Consider the following 24,302-nt stretch of genomic DNA (forward strand, 5'->3'; position numbering starts at 1 on the left):
AAGTGAAAATTTGTTTCAACCCCAAATGTCAGCCTGTGTGGGATAACAGCATTTATCTATCTGATAGCATCGAGATAAGTTTTCTCATCCCCCTTATTTTACTCTTAACACTATATCACCAAATTCAAAGATGGCCTTTCTTTAAAAACTGGAACTTAACCCAAACAAATTTTTGGCAAAGGAAATTCCTGAAGTTGAGTCTGGTGGTGGAAGAAACACTTCCTGGTGCTGTGTTTGCCTCCACACAGAGTGGCAGGTGTAGGAGCTCTCCATCTCTGCAAGCATTCCTCATCTCGCAACCTTCCCGTAACACTTCTTATAAATTCTTGCCAAAATATAAAACACAAACCAACAATCCAGAATGCTTCTTAATGGGAATTCCTTAAATTTCCAGTGACATCCCTGACTAGGTTTGCGGTTAATAGCCTTGTTAAGTATTTACTAGGCACTTGTTGCTACACTGTGCTGTGGTATGTCGTTTGATGATGTCTTTGTCTTGGGCTGGGCCCATCTTTCTCCTATCTGAAAGTATTTCTCGTGGAAGTTGTAGGAAGCAATTATGAAAATCTCATTTTTAAAACACTATTTCCAGTTGAAGACCCGTTCTCTAATTTCCACAGAGCAAACCCATCATTCCTTCTGTTCTCGCCACTCCTACTCTTCTGTTTTCATTAAAATCAAACTGCTTCATTGGGCTGGGGCAGGATCTTTAATCCCTTCCTGGACAGCTGCCCTGTGACAAAGATTTGCTAGCCCTTTCCGGCAAAGCCACCCCCTTATTTTCACCCCCAGTGCAATCAGCCACCCCTGGCACTCGTTAATTTTCACATGTCACACCTTCTCAGCTGGTCTCCAATCCTTTTCTCTGGTCTATCTCTAGATATCAAGACTTAATCTTCTGAAAACAGATGTTCCCAGGAATAGAGGTCCTGGTTCTTCCTTAAACCGACTTCAGTTTCTGTCTCTACTTCCAGCGCCTTCCACCTGCACCTGCCAGAGGTCACTTCTCTCTGTCATTTCATCTCTTGCTCTGAGCACCCTGCCAGGTGCTTTGAACCGCAGAGCTCCTGCATGCTGGGCCCCTTCCACCTCCTTTTAGTCTTCTGGTGCTTGCCAGCTCATCCCACCTCCTGGACCTGGTCCTCCACCTCCCCATTCTTGGGGAAACCTTGCATGTGGCCTCGGACAACACTGCTGTTCCGCACGTTTGCACACCTTGGAAGCCTTTGTGAACAAAGCCAGCCGCATGTCCCTCTCCCTCCTATACGCCCGCCCAGTGTTTCCTAGTTCCACTTCATTTCCGAAGATTGAGGAGTCACTCATGACAAAACAAAGCACGTATCAGGAAGCAAAATGCAGACAATTTCAGGTGACCTAGTCCTTAAGCCTGTGTGCAGAACATATTCACAAAGGACAGTGGACACACATCAGCCACGCTGGAGAAGGGCAGAAAGACCTCTGTCATCAGAGGAATGATCTAGAAACACAAACACTGTGCACCTTGATTAAGGCTGACAACGAATGTGATGTTCTTCCCAGTTGTACCTGAGCAGGTAAAGCCCCTCATGACAGTGCACCCACATGCCATTCCCTCCTCTTGGAGCGCTCAAGTGCTTATGTTAGCACTATGTTGAACCGCTTCGGTCTCTCTCATGTGCTGGAGTTGACTGGATGTCATTTTATGCCCAAGGCTCAAGTACTAAGGATTCCATTGGAATCTTCCATAGTGGTCACAGTACGAGCTTCGCCCAGAATTTCAACATTGCTGTTATGAACTCTGAACAAAGTTTCTCTGCTACTGTATTGGCTAAAATAGTGGAAGTTGTGTGAATGCGCGCCTTGCCAAGATGAAGCTCCAATTTTTTGTTTTGTTTTTCTGTTGAAGCTTCCCAGTAGCATGGAAAGGTGGCAAGGAGAACATGTGCAACCCTCAGGGCCATCGGTTCAGTCCTCTACAAAGCCATACTCACAGATAATGACTGTGGACAGAGTATTTAGCAAATCCCTTTGAAATGCAGTGTTAACCGAATGTCTATAGAGTAACTTTGAAATAGAATCCCTTCCTTTCTCTGACAGCTGCTTTTCCATATTCAACTGAATTTCCTCTTGGTCCCAATTAGGACTGTGAATGAGTACTGAGCAGAAGCCTCGGCTGTCACGTTAGAATGGATAGTTCTTAAGTGAGAGAGTGATTCTTCCCTTGTGGTTTGAATGATATCTGAAGTACCTGAGAGGGACAATGAACTCATCCATTCTGCCATGAACTTGTGGCAGTCCTCTGGTGTGGCTCCACTGCACAGTGTCCTGCAGGAGAGGGCCTCTGAAGGACAGCCTGTTGGGCTGGACTCAGGAGCCAGGCGCTGCCCCCGTGTCCTGACCACTGCTCCTCAGGATGCCTTGGTGGCTGCAGGATGTGCCATAGTCCTCTCTGCTTTGTATGCTTTACCATCTTAGCTGTGACGTTGTCCAGGCACCTTGTCCCTGTGGGTTCTACCAGTGTCCCCGTGACTTTCTGCTTTGTATTTTGTCTGTAAAATGTAAACCAACCTGAGTGTGAAAAAGTGGATGATAAGTCATGAGCCTTCACTGTGCCCGTCACAGGTTAGCTCAAGTATGGGCCGGCTCCTCCAAATATTTGTATGGGAATTTCTTGGTAATAAAAGTGTTGTCATGAGGTATCAATCATATTCAATCTTGCTTTAAAATATGGAAGTCTCTCTGTAATGCCATGAAATATTAAAATCAAATATGGGAGGAAAGTAAGAAGGATCGGCTTCGTACATTATGCTAGCCAATTTCAGCTGGGGGGTGCAGGTCTTGGAATGGTGCTGTTTAAAGGACCTGCTTAGAACAGGGGCACTGGATTTACCTGGGGAGTGTTGGTGACCTCACCACCCAGAATGGCAGTGGTTTGCCTTGAGCTTACCTGCCCAGGTATGTTCTGACAGGTTGGTCCAGGGCCTTGGAATAAGAAGAAAAACTAAAGCAAAAAGTGCCTCTGCTGAAACTGTCCCTGACCCGGCCTATTTGCCTGTCGGTAGGCCGGTTGTCTTGTGATGGAGGTGCGTTCATTTCTGTCTCATTGTTCTCTGCGCAGGAGCCTGGCCCCAACACAAGCACGCTGCTCCTGCGAGAGAGTTCTGTAGTTGTTTCTCTAAATGAGACCGCCATGGTTTGGAGCAAACGGAATACAAATGCCTGGCTACATAAGCGAGTCGGTCCAGCCACTCTGCTGTGATGGGCCGTGATTCTGAGAATCATTTTTATTTCCTGACTGCTTATTTCAATGTGTAAGTCCTCCTTGTAGACAGAAGCCTTTCATGGACTAGCCTTTCCTTTATTTTTAAATTTATCCCTACAGAGAAGGAAACAGAAGATCAAAATTCCCTGTTGTGTCCTGGTGGGGTGGGGGCAGGGGGCAGTGATGGCAAGGCGGAGAAGCCCCACAAGCGAACCTGGCACCCCTGCGTGCAGTCTTCCCTGGCCCTTTCTGGAAGCTCTCTCTGCAGGCATGGAGCTTTCCAGCACCTGCCTGGTAGGCTGTTCCTTCAATATCTGTCATGTTTCTCAATAGGATAATGGGCCTGATTTATGTAAAAGCCCCAAGTCTTAATCACAATAGTAAAATATAAAGTCCTGGCAACTGGAGTTAGTTTAAGGGTGGGCATAGCTGTCATGTCAAGGGCATCCTATTTGGAAGTAGAAGTCTTTAGTTTAGCTAAAGAAGTTAAACGGAGTCATTCTATCTTTTTAAGCAAATGATGAATTGGGTGAAGAAAACAAACTCTGTAGCTCACATAATTTATGCAAAATCATGCAATTAGCGATAGCTGTGCTAGTATTTTTCCCCAACAATGTGCCTCTAATGAAGCCATCGTGAGGGGCTGTACCATCTAATGTAAGTAGTAAACATGGATAGTAAATTATTAATATCTTGTGAGGCATGCAGATGGCAGGGCTTCCATTTCCCTTTGAGCTGCTTGCGCACGTTTGCTAATCATTCTTGCAGGAAAACTGCAAAGATAAATATGAACTTTGCAAGTAACATTCAACAGGATATGAATGTAATAAATAGCAGGGTGCCAGTATGGAAGCTGGTCTTCTCTGCATAGCAGCCGAGAGTTCATTTCTGACTTTGCTTGGTCTGTAGCTAAGCTTAGGACGGTCATGGTCTTCTCCTGTGCTCACTGCTAGTTGGCACTGGCTGGGGGTCCTGTGGTTAGGGTAGCATTGGAAAATGAAATCTTCAGTGCTGCAGCCTTGGGTGATGGAACCCCTGGGGCGTCCTTGTCTAGGGGGAGATCTGCCAGCCGCAGGCGGCCACATCCGCGGGCCTGAGCCCTGCTCCAGGGGAATGAGCCCTGGCAGCCAAAGCAGGGCTGCCCCAAACTTGTTCCCACTCTAGACAGCATCACCTCCACAGAATCCAGGCACCTAAGCAGACAAGGTCAAATTAAACTTCCTCTTGCTGCTTCTGGCTTGGGGGCCCAAGAGGGTATCCAGCCCCCAACAGAGCCCCAGCAGGTCCAGGGACCAGGGCTGCAATCCTGCTCTGGGGATGCCGAGGCGAGCCCGTTTCATCCCTCCCCTCCCCAAGCCTTGGCAACCCAGTATCACAGGCTGCATCTCCCTGTGGCATATTTTTGGGTAGTAGAATGCTGAGGTCACAGCATTCACCACCCCCTTCCGTAATCCGAGCAATGGAGACGCAAGCCGGGAGCTCTGAGCAGGAAGCAGCAAGGATGCAGACTCTCGCTCTTGACTTTGGGCTGGAGGCGCTGCCCCGGCCAGGCTGGGCGGCCATGAGCTCCCCTCTGCCCTGCTGCCCTGGCCTGCCAGCTAGCCAGGCGGCTCAGGTCTGCAGCACTGGTTGGTTTCCCACACCTGTCCTGGTCTGACACGGGACGCCCGGCACTCTGCCACCCCACGGGCGCAGACCCTGGCCCGCAGCCCCGCCAAGGTGCCAAGCCCAGCGAGCAGAGGCTTGGGCGTTTCACGTGGAAAGCTGCCTTCGTTCCTGTCAGCAAGTCTCCAGCGGCTGGTGTCGGGGTGCTCTGCCCCGACTTCGACCCCCACCCCCCACCCCAAAGTTAATCAGCCTTGCTCGCCAGTCTGCTTTAGTTTGGAAAATACTTAGAAGCTTCCCGACGATGAGGGTAGACTGCTGGCCCCTGGTCCTCCTCCCAGACCCTGGTCGACCGGCCAGGGCTGTCGGGCGCTCATGAGGCTGTGGCGTTTGTCCAGACCCGGCCTCGCACATGGGCAACCGTGCTCCCCGCCCCCCCCGTCCCCCGCCCCAGGATGGGGGGTTGGGGGAGGCATGGCCAAAGTTGCCACACAGCCCTCCATGACCCTGCGCAAACAGACGCAGTTGTGTGACCTCGCCCCCAGCCCGCTCCTCTCTGGGCTGCACTCGCGTGTCCCGGCCACTGGCAAAGCCGGTTTGGGGCGAGTGCGTGCGCCGAGCCGGGGTCGGCGCCTGGCGGGGCAGCGTGCTGCTCGCGGCCAAGAGCAGCGGGAGGAGGGCGCGCAGGGTTCCGCTTACCTTCGGCTGCTTACAGATAAGTCGAGGTCGGTACAGCGCCGGGCTCGGGCATGTCTCGCCGCGGACCCTGGCAAGCCTGGCGCGGCACGGAGCACTCCGGGCAGGGCATCCGCGGCAAAGCTCGCTGGGCTCGCGCGGAGGAAGCTCGGCTCCGGGGACTTGGCCGGCTGCGCGCCCGCCGCCCGCCCCCTCCACCGCCGCGGGCCGGGCCCGGCCGGCCCCCGCGCCGCAGTTCGCGTCCCTCCGGCCCCGCTCAGCGGCGCGCGCGGGGAGGCAGCGGCTCGGCCGGCTCCTGGGACGCCCGCGCGCTCGCTCGCTCGCGGCACGGCGGAGCCAGCCACAGCCACTGGGTTCGGTGCTCCTCAGATGTCCTCATTTACTGCAATTGTCTTCGGCGAGATCGCGGTGCCCGGGCCGGGAGGCGGGGGCGGAGAGGGGGAGGGAGCGACTGGGAAGTCCTTGCGGCCGCCCCGGCGTCCTGGGTACTCTGCGAAGCCAGCGGCCAGTAGAGAGGGCGCCCGGTGCCAGCCGCGCGCCCGCTGCCTGTGCGCTCGGCTGGCACCGAGGCGGGCGGAGCCCCGGGCCCCGCGGGGCGGGGGTGGAGGCGGGGGCGACGCGGGGCCGGGCCGGGCCTCGTGCGTGGCGTGAAGGATCGGGAGCGAGTGGAAGAGCCCCCGCCGCCGCCGCCGACGCCGGAGCCTGAGCTGGAGGACGGGGAGGTGGAAGCAGCTGCTGCCGGCTGCCGCCTGCGTGTGGGGCTCAACGGCGGCGCGTCCTCGGGGCTTCTGGGCTGCAGGCGGCGCTGCGAGGCCCAAGAACTTGTTGAGTCTACCTCGGAACCGCCTCCGGAGCAGCTGGAGGATGGGGACTCCACGTTCTCTCTCAGAAGGGTCGCTGGGGCCCCCTGTTCAGTGGCTGCGTGCCATGCCGGCCATCTAGGCCCAGTAGGGCTTTGGTGGCCAGATGCAGGGTGTGAAGGTCCTGATGCCTGCTTCCTGACCTGCAAATAGCTGCTTAGTAGAGGCCAAGGTCAGAGGCGTATTTTCATGTGGGGTCCGCTCCCCTCCAGTTGGGGGCAGGAAGGCAGGCCAGCTGTGTAGGTCAGAAGTGGGAATGTTAGCCCGTCCCCTGCATGGTGACTTGGTAAGAGCTACTGCTGCTCAGAATCAGCCTTGCCCCCGCCCCCACCCCCCACCCCCGCGCCTTTTCTAGTCCCAGCTACCTGCAGATGTCATAGCTACCTGCAGGCTGATTTTGGGGGGTTGGGGGAGTGGCAGAGTTCACTTCACCTGGACAGGAAGAGGTTGGTGGGCAGGGTGCTAATCCCCACCCCTGGTTCCAGATCCTCCAGGGAGGGTCGGGTCTCCACGCAGCAGGCCCAAGGCTCGGTGCTTCCCGCCAGAGGGCTCTGGTGTCTGCCTGGAGCACTGCAGCCCAGCTTGCTTCTGGAAGCCTACACATCTCCTAGCAGGTAGTTGAAAGTAGACACATTTATTAGTCTGAATGTTTCCCCGGAAAAGACAGCGAAATGGTAGTCCCCTTTAGGGAGTAAATTGGGCAGACAGGTGGAAAGTCCTTTTGCCCACCCACTTCTTCAGACACATCAGGGAGTCTTCTGGCTTTGCCGTGGAGCCCCAGTTCTGTGCCTGGTGCAAGATTCCAGCCTTGCCTGAAGGTTTGACTGGGGCCCCAGTCTTCACAGACAGCTTTCCGACACGAGGGTGCTAGGACCATGTGTCCAGACACACGGCACAGATTGGCAGTATCCTGCCTCCGAGGCTCAGCTCCACGGTTCCCGGGATCGCGTGTGCCGAGGAGGGGATTCTTGATTGAAGCTTATCCCTCCTGACTCTGTTAACCTTGTTAGCCCAGATACTCCTACTCAGATGTTTAGCCTGATTTCTCCTCTGCGTGACCTGTGCAACTGCTGGGAGTTAGCTAAAGAAGCATGGCTGGTTTTGCTGAGCTTGCCAGAGCCATGCTGGCTCCTCTTGTATCTGAAAGAGACCCTAAGGGGACATGCAGGACGTGGGGACATCCTTAAGCCCAGTTGAAAGGTTGCTGCCACAGAGCCCTCCACCGCACGGCACCCTGGAGGATACTGTTGGGCTCTCAGTTTCAGGAATTCTCCCATAGGTTTGGAGACTTGATATAAATCCTGCTTTATTACAAGTCCAAACAACCATAATTTGTATTTCATCCCTTAAACATGTCATGATCCATAAAACGTCTGGGAAATTGCAAATTGTGCTGGTGGCAATGGCAAGCTACAGTTTCCGGAGGCCCGAGTGGGAACAGAGAGATACAGAAGCGTGCAGAACTGGATGAACTCAGCCGCAGGTGCAGCTCCAGGAAAGTGATGCGCACCTCCAGGGAGCAGGCAGGCAGCTCTGATTGGCAGCTTAGCAGATGTGCTTGTAGGAAGGGTTCAGTGGAACTTAGCATCGTCAAGACAGATTTGAGCCCTTAAGAGTTGTGTCGTAGACATACTGCTATTTGTCTGTTAAAATAGAATTCCCCTTTTGAAATGAGAAGGCGTTGACGCATTATATTACGGAAGGTTTGGTCTTTAGCAGCACAAAGCAACATATTGATGCCAACGTGTCTGCCCCTTCCTTCGGCGTGGCTAGATAGATGATTGGCGTGAGTGAGGCTGGTGCACATCCCAGGCAGATCTTTAAAGAAAACTTCCTGCAAAAGCCTGGATGGGAAGGAGGGAGCATGACCGTGTTCCACCTGCAAACCCCCGTTGCATTATTATTTTTTATGGATGGGACAAACGTGTATTTTTAGAGTTTAGAATGAGTCACTATGTTCAGAGTGAAATGGATAGACAGTAGACTCATTTTAGGATTCAATTAGGGCAAAAATTAGGTTCCTATATTTTGCTTCAGATTTTGCTGAACAACCTGGATGCGTAAAGCAGAGAAAGGTTACCTCCGCAGGTGGGACTTCTTGCGCCAGAACACTAAAGAACGAGAGAAAAGCAAGCCAAATGCATGGGTCTGTCTGGCTCGCTTTCTTCTTGGTAGTGTGCAGAGAAATTCTGGATATTCCAGCCTGCACAAGACCAAGTTTTTTTTTTTTAATTTAGAAGATTTGTTTATATGAAAGGCAAAGTTAGAGAGGAAGAGAGAGAGAGAGCTTCAGTCTGTCGGTTCTCTCCTCCAGGGCTGAAACAGCTGGAGCTGGGCAGACCTGAAGCCAGAAGCCAGGAGCTTCTTTAGGTCTCTCTGATGGGTTCAGTGGCCCACAGGCCTTGACCATCACCCACTGCTTCCCCAGGCAGTTAGCGGGGAATTGGACCAGAGGTGGACAGTGCAGACTCGAACCAGCACCCATGTGCGATGCCAGCACAGTGGACTTACCCACTCTATCACTGTGTCACAGTGCTGGCCCCAGAAGGCCAGGTTTTAATGTCTCAGTTTTCACATTAAAAATGACAAGTATACATAAGTCAGAATATTCCTGGAGATTCCTAACCAGTTTGTCAGTGTTATAAACTGGAAGTAGACCTGTCTGTCATCACAGGAGTCTGAACCAGGGCGGCCACAGTACCCTTGTTGCTGAAGCCTGCGGGCAGGTGCTGCTGAGCAGTACTGCCAGAGCCCAGGTAGCAGAGCTGAGAGTGTCTGCAGCTCTGTCTCCGTGTGTGTTTTGCAACAGAGGTAGGCGTGCAAGGTACAGCTACCACACTTCCACGTCATTGATGCCCAGGAATGTAAAAATAGTTATCAACTCCCGGAAATAAGCAGGGTGGTGATTTTCTGTGGGGTTTGCCGATTGTTCGAGGCCACAGCCCCTTCATTGGACTGCTGTGTGGTATTGCCTGTCTGTACAGAAGGACTCACTCGGTTGCTCCTCGCTACCAGCATCCCTTTGTGGTCTGAGCGTGGTCGTACGTGCACCGCCCCCCAAGAGTCCAGCCCTTCACATGGTCTCTGTGTCTGCCGGTGGGGATTGTTTCTGTCTACCAGGGACTTTCTCTCTGAAACCCAAGGTATGGGAGAACAAGTGACTGTGCGCTGGCCATGGCCGCAGTGAGACCTCTTTTATGTGCCTGTCCTGCCTCTGCCTCCTCCTTGTCCTGCCCCAGGAGGCTGTGGAAGCCCTGCTGCTGCCCTGATCGGGTTCCTGTGAAAACAGTGTCCACTTTGCCCTTTGAGGTCCTGCAGGGCCTCGGGGCTAAGTCTGTACTGCCCTGAAGAGGCCAGAGCCTGCTAGGTCGTCCTGTGCTGCTGCAGTGCCACAAGGCAGAGCTGACTCAACCGACGTGTACGTGTGCAGGGAGGTAGGTGACACCTGCAGGTGGAGACGGCTGGCGGGCACTCTACCTCTCTCCTGTATGGGCAGGATGGCGGAGTGCTCAAAGGGCACTCCAGCCAGGCCTCATCTTGTATCTGGAAGACTCAGAAGGAGCCTTCCTGCACCATTCCCTTTGCCTCTCATTTACTGGGTGCTGTTTTCTGGACTTATTTCTGCCTTAGGTTTCCTTTTGATGAAGAGCCCCCCTGCCTGTGGCGCTCCATTGTCCTGGTAGCTAAGTTGTGTTTCTTAGCTGTGGGATACACAAGCCCTGCGTTTCTCAAGTGCTTTGTGCCTGCTCCAGGGATGGCCCAGCCAGTAGCCAGTTTCCCTGGTGGAAGGCATGGCATACTGTCCACAATGCAATGAAAAATGCATGTTGTGAAGACTAATGGGAGTCCCAGACATGGCGCTGTGGATCTCGTGAACCTGTAGGGAATGGGATCCTTTCATGTCTAAGAGGACAAGGTCCACCTTGTCACAGCCTCCAGTGGAGGCAGTGATAGATGACGCTGACAATGGGAGGCCACCTCTCCTCCCCTCCTTGCAGGACGCGTCCCCCTCCCCAAGTCAGCTGCTTTGTCTCTCCCTTTGTACTTCTTGGTTAAAATAAACACATGTGCTTTGAGTTTTCTGACCTTAATTGGCCAGCTTGGTGATATGCCTGCATGATGTGTGTGTGTTTGTTTACAATGATATATTTATTTTGTTTTTTATTTGAAAAGTTAAAAAAAAAATGCAGAGAAAGACATTGCATCTCACCTGTTCACTCCCCAGATGCCTGCACAGCCAGGCCTGGTGGAAGCTGAAGCCAGGAGTCAGGAGTTGTATTTAGTGTGCCGCCTTGGTGGCAGGCAATCAACTGCCTGCCAGAGTGGTTGTTGGCAGGAAGCTGGACTGGAAGCGGAGTGTCTTGGGGACTCAGTCAGGCATTCCAGCATGGGATCCTGAGCAGGCACGTCAGCACGCAGCCCAGGTTTTCTTGCTGAATTCTCACTTGCTGTGAAGCATACCTCATCTGCAGGAGTAGCGTGGGCTTTTCTCAGCCCCTGCTGATAACACCAACAGCATCTTTCAGCCTGCCCAAGCCTATGTCTCATAAAGCAGCTAAAATGTCCAGAGAGTGTTACCTGTGACCAGAACTAGGTCAAGAAGGGATAAAAATTGCTCTCAGGTTTCTGTGTCTGACTTGCTAATCTAGTAGCTTGGTGTGAGACTGCTGACCGTTTTTCACTGCCTGTCTGCTTTGGCACCTGCCGCATCAGCTGCAAAGAGTGCTGTGTGGGGCCTGAGGTCTCCTCACAGGTGCGCAGGGCATCCAGGGTGGGAATGTCCTGCTGTCTGTTCCACTCTTAGGTTGACCCCGAGCTTGCTCAAGAACATAGGTGATGGTTCAGTGTTTCTCTGTGTCACATAGTGGTCCTAATGAGACAAGCATTGGGCGGTGGAGGTCCCTCCTGGTGCTTACTGGGCCCAAACAGCATCGAGTATCTGGAGTGGACCACAGCCCTCTGGTGCCATGGTGTCAGCTTAGTGTTCCCATGGGACAGATTCCAGCGATGAATATTAACACTCCAGCAAGGCTCTCATAAAGTGGGTCACATGCAGGCTGGCTGTGAGTTTCAGGGATCGCGGATCTTTTTATGTACATTAGACGACATCATCTTCTCACTGTGCCAGTCACACTTTGAAGACTCTCACTGGAATAGCAACGGGCCGGAATCCTCTGCCTTTGGGTCATTCTCCGTGTCTCCTCAACCTAATCTCATTGCGCCTGTTCTTCACTGCATAACAGCTGTTGAGACAGTCACCCAGTGTATGGAAACCATACATACGCCCGTAAGATCGCTGCTGCCCACTGCGTTGGCACTGTGTTACCACGGCCTTGCAGTTATGCTAAGCAACCTGTTGGTACCAGCGTCACAGAGACCCAGCACTGTGCCCAGGATAGGATAGCAAGTTCTCATCTTCTTGTATTTTTGTGTTTTTTTTTCCCCCGTTTAAGATGACAAACACTGTGCATTTAATTCTGATTATCTACCTTTGTCATTTTTATACTCTCGGCACAATGAACAATTTTGCTAATTTAGGTCTAAGAATTGATTATCGACTGAATATTCTACATTTACTTAGGAGAACGAATCATAGATGACATAAGAAACCTAATGAATGTAAGAAAACATGTTGTGTTCTTTTTTTAAAAAAAAGATTTATTATTTTTATTACAAAGTCAGATATACAGAGAGGAGGAGAGACAGAGAGGAAGATCTTCCGTCCGATGATTCACTCCCCAAGTGAGCCGCAACGGGCCGGTGCGCGCTGATCCGATGCTGGGAACCAGGAACCTCCTCTAGGTCTCCCACTCGGGTGCAGGGTCCCAAAGCTTTGGGCCATCCTCAACTGCTTTCCCAGGCCACAAGCAGGGAGCTGGATGGGAAGTGGAGCTGCTGGGATTAGAACCGGCGCCCATATGGGATCCCGGGGCGTTCAAGGCGAGGACTTTTAGCCGCTAGGCCACGCTGCCGGGCCCAACATGTTGTGTTCTTAAACCGAGCTTCCAAATGGGAAAATTACAGGATTAAAAAAATCTCATTACATTTGATAACCTGTGGCACACAGGCTTTCAGCTTTCTGGTTTTTTTTTTTTTTTTTTTTTTTGTCTTTAGAGAATTGAATCAATTCTCGTGCCCTAGGAGGCTGTGGTGCGCCCTGGTCCCATGTGCCTCTTTTGTGTTCTGTATCCTGGAGCCAGGATGTCTTCCTCATGTGACTGTGGCCTTAAACATGCACTCTGCATTTTCACCCCTTAGTACCCTGTGCTTTCAGGCAACTTGAGGAATTTTGCTTATAAAATGTTGCTTAGTGTTTTTGTCCTCTTTTGAAGAAGGCAGTAGTCTAACTGCATATAGTTAGAATGTATTGTAGTTTGATCTGAACCTTGTGTCTTAGCCCGCACCACTCCCTGCAAGGCTGTCCCTCTTGGAGGACATCCCAAGGCATTCCTCAGTCTGTAGGGAAAAAGGGCTTTAGGAATCCAGAACATTCATTTGACTCAAATTACACAGAGCTCATTTCCATTTGTGTTTCATGGTTGACTGTTGTAGAGGATTGAAAGAGGAAATTTGACAATTGATGTGTTCTTTAGAAACATGAATTTGTGTGGGAATTTAGAAATTGAGTCAGCCAAAAAGTAAAATGATATTATCAGAGAAATCTATTACTTGGTATAAACATTGAAGGACATCTTAGTCCATTTTATGGATGTTTTCCATATGTATCCTAAACAACTTCTTTTTAAGAATTTGGCAAATATTGAAATGATCTAGGGCTAAACAAGTGAGAGGCCAGTGGGGTTCTGCAGCTTGTGGTGGAGGGGCCACGTGGCTGCTGCTGGTGCTGTGACAAGATGCTCCTCATTCTCACATCATTTTCCCGGCCCAGCCTGAGTCTGGAGCCTTCTCCCCACCGGAATGGGAGTGTCTTGGATCCGTTTCATCTGCTTGAGCAAATGCAAACCTGATTCTTTCTCTAGGTTGTCTTGTGCTGCCAGTGTTGTGCCCTGTAGTTCTAGTAGAAGGTGTCATTTATTGATGATTTATTTTGCTTTCTGAATCCAAGGATGAAAATTAAGAAATTCGTTTTAATGGTTTATTTTTCCTCTCTCCTAGCAGAGCAAATATTGTCACATGAAATTGCTGATGATACTTTGAACTCCCTTAAAATAACACTTGTGATTTATTCACACCGTGAAAATAGTAGAGAAGCCGCATCTTCACCTGCAGATTCATGCGTGATTGGTTCTTTCCTTTTTGGTCCCTGGGTGTTAATGAACATTTTCACTTTTGGAACCTTCTCTGCTACTGTCTGCAGTGTGGACAAAAGAATGTGACTTCTGGCTGCCTGATTCATTCTGCGGGTCTCGCCCGGGGAATCCCACGTCTGCGTCCTTGTTGTGGACAGTGTAATTGGGTATGTGAGGCCACTTCTCGTACGACTAAAGGGCCAGTAGACCAAGTCTGCACTTCCCTTTAAGAACCGCCTGCTTTGTGCCCACCCCCTTCTGGACTTAGGCACGTGCCGTCTGCGTAGAACACGTGCTTTCCCCTTGGCACGCTCGACATGTGTTGAGCTCCTGATGGAAGCAGGCGCTTTGTTAGTATTTAAAGGACATTTTAAAACATTGCAGAGTGAAATCAGGTTAAGTTCTCGTGCATATGACAAGCGTTGAAACATGGCTGATGTTTGCCATGAAATTTAAATATGCCCTATTAAAGCAGAAATTATACCTCCATACCATGTAAAATGCAGAGGTCTCCCGTAGACTACCTATTCTTTATTTCTTGACAAGCATGCATAATCTCTACATTTGAATACGGAATAGAATCAATATTTTTAAAAATGAAGTGTTCATCCACAGTTGTAACCCATTTAATACAAACTCCTAAACAGAAGTGATTGACCAACAAGTGTTTGGAAGGTTTCATGTTAGCAGTCATGTAGGCAAAGGCTACCCTCAGATAACCACTGTCTGGACTTCCTTGCAGGGTTACAGACTGTCTGAGGACCACATCCATCTCTTTAAGTGCCACCTACCATATTTTCTTGTATATACCAACATACTATTTTACTTATTTGCTACTAGTCTCTGATTTTTTTGTGTGTGGTGGTGGATTTCTGCCCCGTGGGGTGAGTGCGTCATCCTGATGTGCTTCGGGCTGTCAGGGCTCAGCGCCGTGCTCCCTCTGTCTCCTGGAAGCTGTTACTTAGCAGGAAGCTGAGCCCAGCAAGGAGAGACGACATGTTTCCCCAAGACCTAGACTCTGGGCCAGGAGCATTGCACCTTTTTCTCTCCTCTCCTCATTAGTCAGTCCTGGAAAGTGTACAATCCCAGTGACCTGGAAGCCAAAGATCTGGTTGCATAACATGGATAGTCCCGACCTACTGTGCTTTGACAAGTTTTGCCAAGTCAGAAGTTAGAAGTGTGCCTCTTTGTGCACCTGTAGGTCTTGTCCCTTTGTCTCAGTTATTCTTATTTTTACATAATTAGCACTTTGTTCTGCTTAATTTACATGTATTGACTGGCTTTTTAACAACTTTGCCAGTTTCTTCTGGCTTTTCAGCAAGTCTTGGCATGTCAGTTGCTGTTTTCTGTGAAGTGCAGGCATGTTTGGTAACTCCTGGTACAGTTCTGTCTGCTTGGAAAGGCAGGGAGACACAAGCACCCCTCGCTCTAGTCTGGAGGGAGGGCGCTCAGCTCGCGTCCAACACTCCTGCCTGCTGCTGCTCTTGCAGCGCTTGGCGGGAAGGAGCCCGCTTGTTTCCTCAACGTTCTGTGAACCTCGTGAACATTATCAGCTCCGCTTGTCAGGTGGAGGAGCAGGTGCACAGAGCTCAATGTACTCTGCCAGGGCTGTTAGTAGATAGCAGTCGGAATGACCATGGATCACTTCCAGAAATATCAGAGAAATGATTCAAATTGTGGTAAGGCGAAACAGAAACATGTTCTGGCCTTGTTTGTTGTTAACATGTACTTACTTTTGTAAAACCCTGAGGTATTATTCTTCCGCTCCCCTCTAACCCCTGGAAAGCAGTAGCATTCATTTCTGTGCATGTCAGAGACATGAACGATCACTTTTTTTGGGATTCCTTTATGGGCAACTGACTTTATTACCGGAGCATCGATTGCAAGATTGGTCTGAAATGCATGCGCAAGCTCATTCCTAAGGAGTTACATTAAGAGTGCTTTACCTTTTGCCAGCCTGACCTGTCCGCCATGAAGACTCATCTCAGTGTTGAAGCAGGAAAGCAAATACAGACGTGCAAACACGAGCAATGGCTGAGTGCCAGAGAAGTTGCATTTACAATACCGGGAGGTAGGCTTGATTTCTGTCCACAGCTCCCGGTTTCTGACATAAGGTGTTTGGCAGAATTCTGTACTTTGTGTAAACCCAAACTGAAAAGAATGGAAAGCATTCAGTTCTTTACAAGGACGTGCAGTCCTGCTTTTGCCTCTTGTCGCTCTGGAGTCCTGGCTGCCGCTGGCTCATCTGGACAGCCAGGTGCTTGGGACCACTCACAGCCAGGGTAACGCACTTCTCAGGATGCCTCCCAAAGCATCGACAGAAAGCCCTTGGGAATGGCGCCATCTTTGTCCCCTGTACCAGGAGGTTACTGGTTATAGGACAGCTCTGGATTTTGGTGCCAGGCTGTGGCAGGCCCTTCCTGGGGAGGTCACCAGTGCCAATGCCCGGCTCCTTTGCTCCTGCCCATCTGCCCATGAGAACAGTCGGCGAGACAATATGGATGATTAATACTGAATTGTCATTTCTGGTTGAAAATCTGGTGTCTTTGCTTGTAGGCTTTTACTACTGAAATTGTTTTGAGTAATCTGGTCTGTTTGGGTTTTAATGGCTTCTAAACAATTGATGCACGGTTACATTTCTGTAATTGTTCTTTGCAACATATGCAACATATTTAAGGATTGGTTTTATATGATTTTTTTCCACTAATGGAGGATCACGCCCCAGTCGCGTATCCTTTGTCATGTTACATGCAGCACAGTAGTCACTGCGTGCAGCTTTCTTTGTGCCTTAATCCTGCGTTACACCTCCCTCGTCAAAGCAATCTCATCTGAAGATGCTTTGTGACAGTCCCTAAAGACACGAGATAAAGTTTTAATTTTCCCTTATATGGCAGCACTTTGTGTCGCCTATCAGTAATGCTGTGGAACTCTTTTACTAATTAAAATTAGTTGACTGTGCCTATCACTATAACTTATAATGTGGTCGTTACAACAATCTCTCTTAGGTGATGGCTTTTTGTTTATCTAGCCATAAGAACTGCAAACTGCATTTCATTGTTCTCAAGGGTGTGTCACTTGAGGAAGCATCTTTAAAATAATCTTCCAATCTTACAATAAGATGCTGGACTCTGTGTTTGGTATACGCTTGCAATGGGGGAATCTCAACTGAACTTGAGCTGTGGTTATGCAACAAGGTGGAGGAATCCACCATGGTGGGAGGGTTTGGGGAGGGGTGGGAGAACCCAAGTATCTATGTAACTGTGTCACATAATACAATGTAATTAATGAAGTTAAATAATAAATAATTAAATAAAATAAAATAAAATAAAATAATCTTCCCACTTGCCAAGTCTCAGAAGCACAGCCAAAGGCAAGAGCTGAGTCCCCTGCTCGACTTGTTGGTTTCTAACTAGCAGCAAGTGGTGGCTTTGAGAACCACTCTGTCATCTTCACAGTGAGATTTCGGTAAAGTATTCCACTCAGCCAGGTTGGGAGAAGACCAAGCTTGCCTTGGGGCTGTCGTAGGGCCCACCTGGGTCGTTGATGATGGAGTGTAAAATCACTCCAAGGTGGAAAAATCTCACTCCCCATTTACAATTGCAAATAGGAGCAGAGTGCCTGCTTGAGTCCCATGGGAGCATGGTGGGGTTTTGATGACATGCGTGACCATTAGAAGAGCACAGATCCGTCTCTGCTGTTAGAAGTGGAAATGGAGCGCCCAGGTGTAGCTGCCGTTGCAATCCTGGAGGGGGATGCTTCAATGAGTTGTCCAATAGCTTAATGGTTTCTCATCATGAGATGCTGGTTTGCACAGACGAATCACAGATGCCCAAGGAAGCCATGTGTACCAGTCAGCATTCCTTGAAATGCACCATTGAGAAACACACTGCCCATCACTTGGGCAGGTGCAGAACATGTGACATGTAGAGTTTGGGGGAACAACTTGCGAGTGCCCCAGGGATTGCCACATGCATCGGAAGGGTAGTCTTCTGCTGTTGGCACACACAGCCAGGCGCGTAGGAGCCTGCCGTCCTCCTGAAGGTTGCTGTTGGGCTGTTGGGAGTGTAGTTCCCAAGATGTCCTGTTTTCCAGGGTGCCTTGGACAACTGGGAGAAGCCTCATTCCTGGTGTGGACGTCACTGAGATGCAGCCCACTGCTGTACAAGGCTCGTTTCCTTTTTTCAATTATGAAAAAAGATAGAATTTCTCGTCTGAGTGTCTTAGTTCTCTCATTGTGAGAATGAATTTTTTTATGAAGTCTTACATTTGGTGGTTATTGCTCCATTACCTATGGAAAGTACTGTCAAGAGCGCGTTCTGCCGCCTTCAACATGTACCGTGGGCCTCGTCGGGGCCACATACCTCGGCCCCAGGGCTCATCCTGGGAGGAAGGGCGTCTGCTTGTCTCTGCCAGCAACTCCCTCCGCTGCTTTGGAGTGCCAGGGACGGACACAGGCTGTTAGAAGGGCCGTAAAGGGACCAGAGCCCAAGAATTGCTTCTGCAGGCTGGAGGGGCTGTACGTATGGGGGGAATGTGGTCACATAGGCTTGTGGCAGTCCCCAGGAGGAGATTCAGGCTGAGCCCGACACGGGGATGTGGATCTGCCTGCAGCCAGCTCAGGCTTGTTGCTGTTTCCCTCCCAGGTAATCTGCTCTCTCTCTCTCTTTCTCTTTCTCCCTTGTCACTTGAAGTTTAAAGCCTGGTCTTAATTCACTCCCTCTGCTGTGCTGGCCTGGGTATTATTAAATTTCTTCTAAATAACTAAATAAAAGCTCAGAATTTTCTTTTTTAAAAAGATTTTTGATTATTTGTAAGGCAAAAGTCTTGGCCAGTCCTTGGCATAGCAGTCATGACTCTAGCTACAGTGCCAGCATTTCATATGAGTGCCAGTTCAAGTCCTGGCTGCTCTACTTCCTTTCCAGCTCCCTGCTAATGTGTCCAGGAAAGCAACAGAAGATGGCTCAAGTCTCTGGGTCCCTGTACCCACGTGGGAGACCCAGAAGGAGCTCCTGGTTCCTGGTTTCAGATAAGCCCAGCTCCAGCTATTGCAATGGTTTGGGAAATGGACCAGTGGATGAGAATCTCTCTTGGTCTCTCTGTCTCTCTCTCTCTTTCTCTCTCTCTCTCTCTCTCTCTCTCTCTCTCTCTCTCTCTCAACAGTCTGGGAAATGGACCAGTGGATGAAAATCTCTCTTGGTCTTTCTGTGTGTGTGCGTGTGTGTGTGTGTGTGTGTACTTCCCTCACCATAACTCTGCATTTCAAATAAAAGCATCCTGGGAAGGCAGTGGAGTATGGCCCACAGCCTTGGGCCCCTGCACCTACAAGGACAACCCGAAGCCAGGAGCTTCTTCCAGGTTCCACATGTGGGTTTAGGGTGCCAAAGCTTTGGGCCATTCTTGACTGCTTTCCCAGGCCACAAGCAGGGAGCTGGATGGGAAGTGAAGCAGCCAGGGCATGAACCAGTGTCAGTATGGGATCCTGGCACATGCAAGGACTGGGATGGTAGGACTTTGTTGGCCATGCTGATTCGATTTGTCGGTATGTTCTCATCCCCACCCTGCTCCCCGTCTCCACAAGCACAGGAAATGTCACTTCTGCTTTCGTGCTAATTTCCTGCATCTCATATCTGTGTTATTTTTCCGCTTTTAAAATTCACCTTTGGGATACATTTTCACTTAAAACTTTTTTTAATTTCATAATAATACAAGAGTACTTGGAAAAATTATGTAGCAATGGAATGAAAATACCAATTTATTTTGGTTCAAATGATTTTGAGATATCAGCATATGAAGTACAGGATACAGATGCCAATCCCAGCTATATATCTGAAACATGGACATCTCTGCAACTCCCCTCTGCTTTCTCAGTTCTCAAATGCCTCTGATAGCCAGGAGTGTGCCAGGTCAAAGCCAAGGGCAGGAAACGTACCTCATGCCCTCCTTGGGGGTGGCAGCGACTCAAGCATTTGGGCCACCACCTGCTGCCTGCTAGGATACGTGTTGGCAGGAAGCTGGGCTCCAGGGTGGTACCAGCACAGGGACCGGAGTACAGGAGCGGGATCCCTTAATCCCCGGGCCAAATGTCCCTGCTGCTTTGTGGCTCCTCTTCATCCCGACTTCCCCTCAGGCACAGATTGTAGTGTTTTATTGGTCCTGCCAGAATATTCCTGAATTATTACTCATTTGATACATGGGAAGCTAGAATGTCTCCGTTTTCCAGAGATGCAGTTATGTATGTTGCTTGTGGTGGAAAATGGTTAAATGTGCTTCCTGGACATGGGCAGTGCTATAGATAAATAGGATTCTGGAGAAAGAACAAAACAGATGGTTTGTCTTTTAATTCAGAGAAAATAAAATCCTTGAGTACTTGGGAGGGATTGCATCCCTGGAAACTTTCAAAGAAGACCTAACTTATTTTTTTTTGGTCTACTTTTGTGGACCACTGAGCTAAACTAGAACTAATGTCATTTGAGGTTTCATTTTTGGGGTGTTTTCTTGCTTGTTTTTGTAGCAGTGGCATGTTTTGTGTGAGACAAATTAAGACAAGATAACATCAAGCTAAACAGAATGGGAAAATGTTTGCTTCCATTAATTTATCAATGCTTTATTTCAAAAATGTCTTTAAAATAAATGTATCTGAATGAGAGGGATAGCAGATAGGTCTGCCATCTGGCGGCCCGCTTCCCAGGTGGCCACAATGTCCCTGCTTGGGCCAAGCCGAAGCTAGGCTGCAAGAGCTTCATCCAGGCCACCTGTGCAGGTGGCAGGCACCCAGATCCTTGGGCCACCTGCTGCTGCTTTCCCAGGCCATAAGCGGGCAAGTGGATGGGAGGTGGAGCAGCCCCACGTGAGTGGGTACCCATGTGGGATGCGGCGTCCATGGAAGTGCTTCACCTGCTCTGCCTCAGTGCCGGGAGGAACTTCCAGTTCAGCTGTAGCCCTGACTTGCCTTAGGAAGACCTCTTTAGTTGTTGATTTGTTTTTGTTGACCACTTTGTCCACAGTGATCCCAGGAAGGTGCTAGAAGAATCCCTGTTCTGTTGGGATGTGTGGGAATATGGAAGCATGTGAGTTGAGCCACTTGCATAATCCCACAGGTATTTCATGAATCTAGATTTCATGACATGCTTTTTACTTTGAGTGCCACGGTTTTGCAGTGTGCCCATGGTGCTGTGTGTAGGGGAGGTCCCCTCCCTGTGGATGGCTGGCTGGGCTCTGTCCAGATCTGCTGTTGGAACACTGCAGTCCCTCTGAGGAGCTCCAGGCTTACACCCGTGACAGTGCCCTGGGTTCGTGGATTGCCAGGTCCTCATCTTGGTAAGGTGAGAAGGGCTCCTCAGTATTTGCTGAGGCTGCATAGCCACAGGAACTCCTCACGGTGCTTCCCCTCCCACCTCCTGCTGTTCTTTTGCTCCCAGAATCCCTGGGGTTGTGCCCAGTGGCTGTGGACTCTTGCAGCTTCCACAAATGGGAACTAATCCGTGAGTGCATTGGATCCGGCAGGAGAACTCTTTCTCTGCTCCCAGGGTCACAGGCTGGTGCGACTCATTTGCATCTGTGTGGGTGTCCTGTGCTTTGCCGGGGGTAAGGGAGGTTGGGTTGGGAAGGGAGGCTGCCCTGTGCCAGTTCTTGCCAAGGTTCCTCTGTAGAGTCTCCCACCTCTGGGGTCTTGCATCACCCTGCTGCAGGGTCAGACTTGCTGCAATTACCTCCACCCCGAAGGGTCTGCTCCTGGAACCCCCTGCTGTCCTGGACCCCCAGGGGTCTGCTCCTGGAACCCCCTGCTGTCCTGGACCCCCAGGGGTCTGCTCCTGGAACCCCCTGCTGTCCTGGACCCCCAGGGGTCTGCTCCTGGAACCCCCTGCTGTCCTGGACCCCCAGGGGTCTGCTCCTGGAACCCCCTGCTGTCCTGGACCCCCAGGGGTCTGCTCCTGGAACCCCCTGCTGTCCTGGACCCCCAGGGGTCTGCTCCTGGAACTACCCCCCCATGATGTCCTGGCCACTGGCCACGCCCCAGGCACTGCCACTTCAGGAATGTGGGGAGAGCCCTCCTGCTCTCATCCCCCGTGAATTCATCACTTCCAGCCCTCGTGTGTGTGAATGGGGACCCGTAGCTCAACTCCAGTTCTGTTCACCGCAGGCCTGCGTGTTCGTTTGTCTCGGTGCCCAGTCAGCTCATTGTCCTTTCCAGGATGCTAACATGGGTGGTTGGCGTTGCCAGTCATTGGGACTGAGTGTGACGTATGTCCACTTCCTGCAGTTTGGGAAGAGTACAATTATGGGATTCATGAGTGAAATTTGTTTCTAGAACCTTGCTGCTTGCTGCTGGCTCGGAATGCATACAGGGAACTCAAAGCCCAGAGACCCCGGTTCGGTGTCCGTCCCTTAGGAGCTGTAGGAAACCTACAGATGAACGTCTCACGCATTTTGCCCAGGAGCTTCAAATAGTTCAGTAAAGGGAATAGACATGAGCTTATTTTAGTGCCAAATGGTTTTTTTTCCATAATCTCAATTTTCTGTGAATATTTTGTAGATCCCTGCATGCATATAAATCTTAATTTTTTTTCACTTAAATGAACTTTTCATCCCGCTTTTCCTTGAACTTTTTGAGCCCCTCTCCATTCTTTGAGATGCTCTGTTACCAAAGTTAGGCAGTAGCTACCTGAACATTTCTGCCAAGCTTCAGGTGGCAATGATCACCTGGTGGGAACAAAACAGAACCAAGGAATCCTTGGAACTGATGATAAGGTGCTTGTTGGGGCCGTTCACTGCACCCCCTGAAGCCCGGGTGGCTGTGTGGGCACAGGGGAAGGTGCCGCACCCGGAAGCCCGGGTGGCTGTGTGGGCACAGGGGAAGGTGCCGCACCCCCTGAAACCCAGGTGGCTGTGTGGGCACAGGGGAAGGTGCCGCACCCGGAAGCCCGGGTGGCTGTGTGGGCACAGGGGAAGGTGCCGCACCCGGAAGCCTGGGTGGCTGTGTCACAGCTGAATTCTCCCAGAGGAGCTTGTCTGGCCGTAGGCCGCCTGGCAGTGTGTTCTCCTGGTTGTGCCCCACCTCCTCTAGGCCCTGGGCCCTCCTTGCATCAGCTGAGATCACGTCTCCACTGGGGTGGAGTCTGCTGCAGGCAGGAATCCTAAGGCACCCAGGTGTGCAGCTCAAGAAATGTAGGCTTTGTTGCAAGGTGCCCAAGGTTGGCCTCTGGGGAGTTGCATTTGCTAAGGGAATGAAAGGGTTTGGCTTAAGTAGGAAGGTCACACAGCCTGCAGGTGCATTTGCTTTGGAAATCTTGGCCTGCTGGTCTTGCCTTTGGGCTGGGCAGATACTCAGCTGAAGTGATTTTCCTAATGCTACTTTGTACTCAGGAGTAGAACGCCCTCAGCTCTTACCATTGACTGCTCTCATACTCCTCCCTCCTTCGCAGGCGTGCTACCCTAGATGGGCAGGCGTGCTACCCTAGATGGGCAGGCGTGCTACCCTAGATGGGCAGGCGTGCTACCCTAGTTGGGTGGTGTTGCCTCTGTACTCTTGTCAGTCCTTTAACCCTCCACCCCCGTTCCTCTGATTTCCTGTTGTTCTGGCCTTCTGTGTGAATTCCATGTCTTGTGTCCTCATCTCCTTTTACCTGCTAGAAGCTTCACGTGTGTTTCTCACCCAGGGTTCCTCTCTAATATCCCACGAGTGATACTCTTCTCCAAGCTGTTGTTTTAAATTCCTCACATCTGTTTCTAATTGGGTTTTATCAGCCCAAAACATCTCCAGATTTTTCTCAATCTTTTTATAACTATGAACTGCTTCATTTCTTTTCTGAGGATAGGTAATGCTGGAGAAGACATCTTTGTGCCTGAGACATTACTCCTTTCGGGACTGTTGCTTTAGGGTCAGTTCCCACAAGCATTGTTGCTGAGTCAAAGGCATTTTAAAGGAGCACTTAGACACGTAGGCTTGGGAGGACACAGGAATAACAGAAAACAAATTTAAAGTGGCGGCTTAAAAGCTAAACCTGAAATGCTGTCTGTAAATCAGAAGGAAATTAAATGCTGTTTAGCATACCCAGCATGATGGTTTGTCCTATGTGGGAGAGGTTTGCATCCATCTGTAATGGCTTGGAGTGAGCCTATTCTAGAAGCCTGCCTAATCCCTCCAGATGTGCTGTGGGTTCCTGTCTGCTGACTGTTGTAAGACCCAGGTGAGCCCTGCAAGCCCGAAGTGGGGCTGACGTTGAGGCTGGGTGAGCACTCACAGGATGCAGGGTTGTTGATTTTCTGACGGCTGGGAAGCTTCTGGCCTGCACAGCAGTGTGTTTGCAGGTATAGGCAGCTGAGAGACTGAAGGAAGGCGTCAGGTGTCAGATGGAAGAAGCCTCCCGGAGTGGCTGGAGTCTCTGGGGGGTTGGAAAGGCCTTCCGAGGGGGACTGAGAGGCTGGGCCATGGTGCTGCAGGACCCTGCTGACCTGGCGCGGTTGCATTCTTCCAGTCTCCACCATGCTGAGAACACAGCCTGAGTTCATCATGCAGTTCTGGCCTGCAGGACATGGGATGGTAGGGCTTTTCCTGTTTTCTCCAGGTCGTGACTGGGCAGGAGGATGCTGGGAAGAGGTGTGATTCTTTTTTCCATCACATTTTGTTTAAAAGAGAGTTGTTTACTTCAT

The 24,302-nt window shown here is 50.4% G+C and overlaps 2 protein-coding genes across 3 annotated transcripts in view; one reads left to right on the forward strand and one right to left on the reverse strand.

The window, feature by feature from the left end:
* The window catches only part of INSYN2A (inhibitory synaptic factor 2A), a 51,921-nt gene extending 45,515 nt beyond the window's left edge, over positions 1 to 6,406 (reverse strand). The window contains exon 1 of the mRNA XM_058671053.1: positions 5,546 to 6,406. The gene's annotated coding sequence lies outside the window, so the exon portion shown is untranslated. The remainder of the gene's footprint in view (positions 1 to 5,545) is intronic.
* Positions 1 to 24,302, forward strand: part of DOCK1 (dedicator of cytokinesis 1) — a 402,417-nt gene that overhangs the window by 205,755 nt on the left and 172,360 nt on the right. The gene's annotated exons all lie outside the window — the stretch shown is intronic.

The sequence above is a fragment of the Ochotona princeps genome, chromosome 13 (genome assembly GCF_030435755.1).
Source record: "Ochotona princeps isolate mOchPri1 chromosome 13, mOchPri1.hap1, whole genome shotgun sequence".
Taxonomy (NCBI): Eukaryota; Metazoa; Chordata; class Mammalia; order Lagomorpha; family Ochotonidae; genus Ochotona; species Ochotona princeps.